The sequence below is a fragment of the Malaclemys terrapin genome, chromosome 1 (genome assembly GCF_027887155.1).
Source record: "Malaclemys terrapin pileata isolate rMalTer1 chromosome 1, rMalTer1.hap1, whole genome shotgun sequence".
Taxonomy (NCBI): domain Eukaryota; kingdom Metazoa; phylum Chordata; order Testudines; family Emydidae; genus Malaclemys; species Malaclemys terrapin.
The window spans coordinates 67,020,992-67,028,286 of NC_071505.1; the positions used below are offsets into that span (position 1 = coordinate 67,020,992).

At 50.9% G+C, this 7,295-nt stretch overlaps 1 long non-coding RNA gene across 1 annotated transcript in view; it reads right to left on the reverse strand.

Moving 5' to 3' along the window:
• LOC128836387 (uncharacterized) overlaps positions 1-6,507 on the reverse strand; it is a 6,811-nt gene extending 304 nt beyond the window's left edge. Inside the window, exons 1-2 of the long non-coding RNA XR_008444767.1 lie at positions 6,359-6,507; positions 6,145-6,225 (exon numbers count right to left, since the gene is read on the reverse strand). This is a non-coding gene — a long non-coding RNA (uncharacterized LOC128836387). The remainder of the gene's footprint in view (positions 1-6,144; positions 6,226-6,358) is intronic.
• Positions 6,508-7,295: the final 788 nt, after the last annotated feature.

Below are 7,295 nucleotides of genomic sequence, written 5' to 3' on the forward strand. Positions count from 1 at the left end.
TGGCATAGTTCTAATTTTGATATTATTCATCATCTGGGTGAAATCTAAATTTGTAGCAGTTTATGGCTTAATTCACCGCTCCCACGTCAATTTAACTAAGAACAATTAACAATTAGTGCCTGCAGGACACCCCTTCTCGGTTTGTCACAGGCAAGGAGGGGATGTGTAAAAAAAAATGAGGCTCCTTAGTTAAATTGGGCATGCTTGGGACACATCCATGTAGGGTGCATGCATGCAATTAAAAAGTTATGCATAGCTTTTGCAAAGTTTGAGTTCCCTGCAAAAGGCTCAGGGCAGGAAGCACAAAAAGAGCGGGAACCTACCAGGCGGGAGTTGCCTAGCAACTAGAAGGGTATTTAGGGAAGCCGGTCTGTAGGGGAGGGTTTTTTCCCCCTCTTTCTCAGGAGAGTGAGAAGGTGGCTGGCTGCTAAACTGTGATTTTAAGTGCAGCAGCAGTCAGGATCGATCTCTCTCTCTCTAACAGCAGGGATTAGCTGTCAGCCCGTGACAGCTGTTGATACCAGTAAGTGCCTTATTGTCGGGGTTTGTTTGTTTTTGGGAGCACACTTGCACACACTTAGGGTATGTCTACACTACGAAATTAGTTCGAATTTATAGAAGCCGGTTTTATTGAAATCGGTTGTATACAGCCGATTGTGTATGTCCACACAATAAAATGCTCTAGGTGCTCTAGTCGGCAGACCGCGTCCACAGTACGAGGCTAGCGTCGACTTCCGGAGCATTGCACTATGGGTAGCTATCCCACAGCTATCCCACAGTTCCCGCAGTCTCCGCCGCCCCTTGGAATTCTGGGTTGAGATCCCAATGCCCGGATGATGCAAAACAGTGTCGCGGGCGGTTCTGGGTACATGTCGTCAGGCTCCTCCCTCCCCCGTCACAGCAACGGCAGACAATAGATTCGCGCCTTTTTATCTGGGTTACCTGAGTTACCTGTGCAGACAACATGGAGCCCGCTCAGCACAGCTGAGCTCACCGTCACCATATGTCCTCTTGGTGCCGGCAGACGTGGGACTGCATTGCTACACAGCAGCAGCTGCTAACTGCCTTTTGGCGGTAGACGGTGCAGTAGACTGGTAGCCTTCATCGGCGATCTGGGTGCTGGCAGCCGTGGGGCTTGCCTTTTGGCAGTAAATGGTGTATTATGACTGTTAGCTGGCCTATTACAAGTCGGGTCATCGCACATTAGCAGAGTCTTCCCTGAGCAGCAGCTCGTGCAATAGGCCTGAAGACCATCGTCATACACCGCCCCGTATTTGCTGCCAAGCACCCAGAAAGATGCCGAGGGCTATCAGTCACGCTGCACCGTCGTCTTAAGATGTAAAAAAATAGATTTTCTCTGTATTCATTTGCTTCCCCCTCCCTCCGTCAAATCAACGGCCTGCTAAACCCAGGGTTTTCAGTTTAATCTTTGGGGGGGACCAGTCTGTGACAGTTGTTTGTGTCTCTCCCTGATGCACAGCCACCGTTCTTTATTTTAATTCCCTGTGCCTGTACGCCATGTCGTCACTCGGCCCCCCTCCCTCCTTCCCCTAGGCCGTCAGATACTACGTTTGCGCCACAGCTCGAGCCGAGAAGCGGTTCGCACCTTTTCTTTGAATTCTGGGTTGAGATCCCAATGCCCGGATGATGCAAAACAGTGTCGCGGGCGGTTCTGGGTACATGTCGTCAGGCCCCTCCCCCCTCGTCACAGCAACGGCAGACAATAGATTCGCGCCTTTTTACCTGGGTTACCTGTGCAGACAACATACCACGGCAAGCATGGAGCCCGCTCAGCTCAGCTGAGCTCACCGTCACCATATGTCCTCTGAGTGCCGGCAGACATGGGACTGCATTGCTACACAGCAGCAGCTGCTAACTGCCTTTTGGTGGTAGACGGTGTAGCATGAGTGATAGCCGTGGGGCTGGCAGCCGTAGTGCTGCATTGCACCAGCCCCTTCCAGGCGATGGTATATTATGACTGGTACCCGTCGTCGTCATACTGGTATGGCTGTCAATCATGGCCACCTGGGCAGACATGCTACTGTTTTGATGATGACGGTTACCAGTCATAATATACTATTTTCTGCCAATTGCCCAATATTGTCTGCTAAGCACCCAGAAGAGGCCGAGGGCGATGCTGGGTGCTGGCGGACGTGGGGCTGGCAGACGTGGGGCTGCATTGCTACACAGCAGCAGCCCCTTGCCTTTTGGCAGATGATGGTATATTATGATTGGTACCCATCATCATCGTACTGGTATGGCTGTCACTTATGCTGCAGCGTCGGCTGCCACCTTAAGATGTAAAAAATAGATTTGTTCTGTGTTCATTTGCTTCCCCTTCCTCCGTGAAATCAACGGCCTGCTAAGCCCAGGGTTTCCAGTTTAATCTTTGGGGGGACCATTCTGTGTGACAGTTGTTTGTGTTTCTCCCTGTTCCTGTACCTGTACGCCATGTCGTCACTCGGCCCTCCCTCCCTCCCTCCCTCCCTCCCTCCCGCCCTCCTTCTCCTGGTCCATCAGATACTACTTTCGCGCCTTTTTTCTGACCAGGCGCCATAGCTAGCACTGGGATCATGGAGCCCGCTCAGATCACCGCGGCAATTATGAGCACTATGAACACCACGCGCATTGTCCTGGAGTATATGCAGAGCCAGAACATGCCAAGGCGAAACCCGGACCAGGCGAGGAGGCGATTGCAGCACGGCGACGAGAGTGATGAGGAAATTGACATGGCCATAGACCTCTCACAAGGCACAGGCCCCAGCAATGTGGAAATCATGGTGTCACTGGGGCAGGTTGATACCGTGGAACGCCGATTCTGGGCCCGGGAAACAAGCACAGACTGGTGGGACCGCATCGTGCTGCAGGTATGGGACGATTCCCAGTGGCTGCGAAACTTTCGCATGCGTAAGGGCACTTTCATGGAACTTTGTGACTTGCTTTCCCCTGTCCTGAAACGCCAGGATACCAAGATGAGAGCAGCCCTCACAGTTGAGAAGCGAGTGGCGATAGCCCTGTGGAAGCTTGCAACGCCAGACAGCTACCGGTCAGTCGGGAATCAATTTGGAGTGGGCAAATCTACTGTGGGGGCTGCTGTGATCCAATTTGCCAGGGCAATGAAAGACCTGGTGATAGCAAGGGTAGTGACTCTGGGCAACGTGCAGTCAATAGTGGATGGTTTTGCTGAAATGGGATTCCCAAACTGTGGCGGGGCCATAGACGGAACCCATATCCCTATCTTGTCACCGGAGCACCAAGCCACCGACTACGTAAACCGCAAGGGGTACTTTTCAATGCTGCTGCAAGCCCTGGTGGATCACAAGGGACGTTTCACCAACATCAACGTGGGATGGCCGGGAAAGGTACATGATGCTCGCGTCTTCAGGAACTCTGCTCTGTTTCGAAAGCTGGAGGAAGGGACTTTCTTCCCGGACCAGAAAGTGACCATTGGGGATGTTGAAATGCCTATCGTGATCCTTGGGGACCCAGCCTACCCCTTAATGCCATGGCTCATGAAGCCGTACACAGGCAGCCTGGACAGGAGTCAGGACCTGTTCAACTACAGGCTGAGCAAGTGCCGAATGGTGGTGGAATGTGCATTTGGACGTTTAAAAGCGCGCTGGCGCAGCTTACTGACTCGCTCAGACCTCAGCGAAAAGAATATCCCCATTGTTATTGCTGCTTGCTGTGCGCTCCACAATATCTGTGAGAGTAAGGGGGAGACCTTTATGGCGGGGTGGGAGGTTGAGGCAACTCGCCTGGCCGCTGATTACGCGCAGCCAGACACCAGGGCGGTTAGAGGAGCACAGCAGGGCGCGGTGCGCATCAGAGAAGCTTTGAAAACGAGTTTTGTGACTGGCCAGGCTACTGTGTGAAACTTCTGTTTGTTTCTCCTTGATGAACCCTCCAACCCCCCCCCCCGACCCGGTTCACTCTACTTCCCTGTAAACCAACCACCTCACCCCACCCTCCCCTCCCCTCCCGCTTGCAGAGGCAATAAAGTCATTGTTTTTTCACATTCATGCATTCTTTATTAGTTCCTTACAGAGGTAGGGGGATAATTGCCAAGGTAGCTGGGATGGGTGGGGGAGGAGGGATGGAAAAGGACACACTGCATTTTAAAACTTTAACTCTTATTGAAGCCCAGCCTTCTGATGCTTGGGCGATCATCTGGGGTGGAGTGACTGGGTGGACGGAGGCCCCCCCACCGTGTTCTTGGGCGTCTGGGTGAGGAGGCTATGGAACTTGGGGAGGAGGGCTGTTGGTTACACAGGGGCTGTAGCGGTGGTCTCTGCTCCTGCTGCCTTTCCTGCAACTCAACCATACGCTCGAGCATATCACTTTGATGCTCCAGCAGACGGAGAATTGCCTCTTGCCGTCTGTCTGCAAGCTGACGCCACCTATCGTCTTCAGCCCGCCACCTCTCCTCTCGTTCATGTTGGGCTTTTCTCATCTCCGACATTGACTGCCTCCACGCATTCTGCTGTGCTCTATCAGCCTGGGCGGACATCTGCAGCTCCGTGAACATCTCGTCCCTCGTCTTACGTTTTGTCTTTCTAATGTTCACGAGCCTCTGCGAAGGAGAAACATTTGCAGCTGGTGGAGGAGAAGGGAGAGGTGGTTAAAAAAGACACATTTTAGGGAACAATGGGTACACTCTTTCATTACAAGGTCGCATATTTCGGCTTGCAGGCAGCCATCGTAGGCCACAGTGTTTTGGCTTTTTTAACCTTCTTAACATGCGGGAAAGGTTGCAAACAGCAGCGCATTTCCCATATCAAGGATGAATTGGGTTGTCCATTTAAAATGGGGTTTCAATGTAAAAGGAGGGGGCTGCGGTTTCCCGGTTAACATGCGGCACAAACACAAGTAAACCACCCCTCCCCCCCCCACACACACACGATTCTCTGGGATGATCACTTCACCCCTCCCCCCCACCGCGTGGTTAACAGCGGGGAACATTTCTGGTCAGAATAGCAGGAACGGGCGCCTCTGAATGTCCCCCTTAATAAAATCACCCCATTTCAACCAGGAGAGCTTTCTGGAGATGTCCCTGGATTTCCGCTCCATCCCCATACACGTTAACAGACTTGCTTGCTTTTTTTTTGTAATGTTTACAAATATTTACAAAGTTACACTCACCAGAGGTCTCCTGTGTGCCCTGAGGGTCTTGGGTGAGTTCGGGGGTTACTGGTTCCAGGTCCAGTGTCACAAACATATCCTGGCTGTTGGGGAAACCGGTTTCTCCGCTTCCTTGCTGCTGTGAGCTACCTACAGTACCTCCATCGTCATCTTCCTCGTTCCCCGAACCGTCTTCCCTGTGTGTTTCTCCAGTGAGAGAGTCATAGCACACGGTTGGGGTAGTGGTGGCTGCACCCCCTAGGATCGCATGCAGCTCCGCGTAGTAGCGGCAAGTTTGCGGCTCTGCCCCGGACCTTCCGTTTGCTTCTCTGGCTTTGTGGTAGGCTTGCCGTAGCTCCTTAATTTTCACGCGGCACTGCTGTGTGTCCCTGTTATGGCCTCGGTCCTTCATGGCCTTGGAGATCTTTTCTAATACTTTTCCATTACTTTTACTGCTACGGAGTTCAGCTATCACTGCTTCATCTCCCCATATGGCGAGCAGATCTCGTACCTCCCGTTCGGTCCATGCTGGAGCTCTTTTGCGATCCTGGGAGGACACCATGACGGTTACCTGTGCTGATGAGCTCTGCGTGGTCACCTGTGCTCTCCACGCTGGGCAAACAGGAAATGCAATTCAAACCTTCGCGGGTCTTTTCCTGTCTACCTGGTCAGTGCATCTGAGTTGAGAGCGCTGTCCAGAGCGGTCACAATGAAGCACTGTGGGATAGCTCCCGGAGGCCAATAACATCGAATTCCGTCCACACTACCCCAATTCCGACCCGCAAAGGCCGGTTTTATCGCTAATCCCCTCGTCGGAGGTGGTGTAAAGAAACCGGTTTAAAGGGCCCTTTAAGTCGAAAGAAAGGGCCTCGTTGTGTGGACGTGTCCAGGCTTAATTCGGTTTAATGCTGCTAAAGTCGACCTAAACCCGTAGTGTAGACCAGGCCTTAGAGGTAGGTTCTTACTTGCAGCCACGACGGCGCAAAGGGGTTAGGGTGGGAAACTAGTGTCAGGGACACTCACCTGAACTCTGTCGGCAGCAGTCCCTGTCGGAGGAGGCGTCTGATCCAGCTCAGATAGGAATCAATCCTCCGGCAGCCTCGCCTGTGGAGGAGTTAAAGTAGAAGGTCTCCAATTACCATCTCGTATTCTTGCCTGTGTGTGTATGTTAGATTAAGGGTCTATTGTTATTCCCCTCTTTTCCCTTCCTCCCTTAGTAATTTAAAGGTACATTTACATTCAAACAGCAGGGTGGGTGGCGTTCTTCCTAGGCAAACTCTGACAGATGGGTTCGGAAGGGACCTGCAAAGGATTAGTAACCTCCTGTCAATCTCTGATTCACAGCCTTCAGGAAGAGTTTGCTTCTCAGAATGTGATATATGCCAACATGTGCCAGCAATGCCCCTCTGCCATGTACATTGGCCAAACTGGACAGTCTCTACGCAAAAGAATAAATGGACACAAATCTGACATCAGGAATCAGAACATTCAAAAACCAGTGGGAGAACACTTTAACCTGTCTGGTCACTCAGTAACAGACCTGAGGGTGGCAAGTTTGCAACAGAAAAGCTTCAAAAACAGACTCCAACGAGAAACTGATGAACTTGATTTGATATGCAAACTAGATACAATCAACTTAGGTTTGAATAAAGACTAGGAATGGCTGAGCTATTACAAACATTGTATTCTCACACTTCTTATCAAACTGTCTGTACTGGGCTATCTTGATTATCACTTCAAAAGTTTTTTTTCTCTTACTTAATTGGCCTCTCAGAGTTGGTAAGACAACTCCCACCTTTTCATGCTCTCTGTATGTGTATATATATCTCCTCAATATATGTTCCATTCTATGCATCCAAAGAAGTGGGCTGTAGCTCACGAAAGCTTATGCTCAAATAAATTTGATAGTCTCTAAGGTGCCACTAGTACTCCTGTTCTTTTTGCGGATACAGACTAACATGGCTGCTACTCTGAAACTTCTCAGAAGCATTACACTTGGGGTGTTTGGGTTACAACAAGGAAAGTTGGCACCTGTGCTACACTCTTGACATTAGTCACAGTGAAAAGATGTCATTTACAGTAAGATTTGTTGACGACGAGGATGGCTTATCCAAGTAAAGGAAAACTTTATCTATTTCCAGTCTGTGGACGACTCTACTGGAAAGGGCCTAACA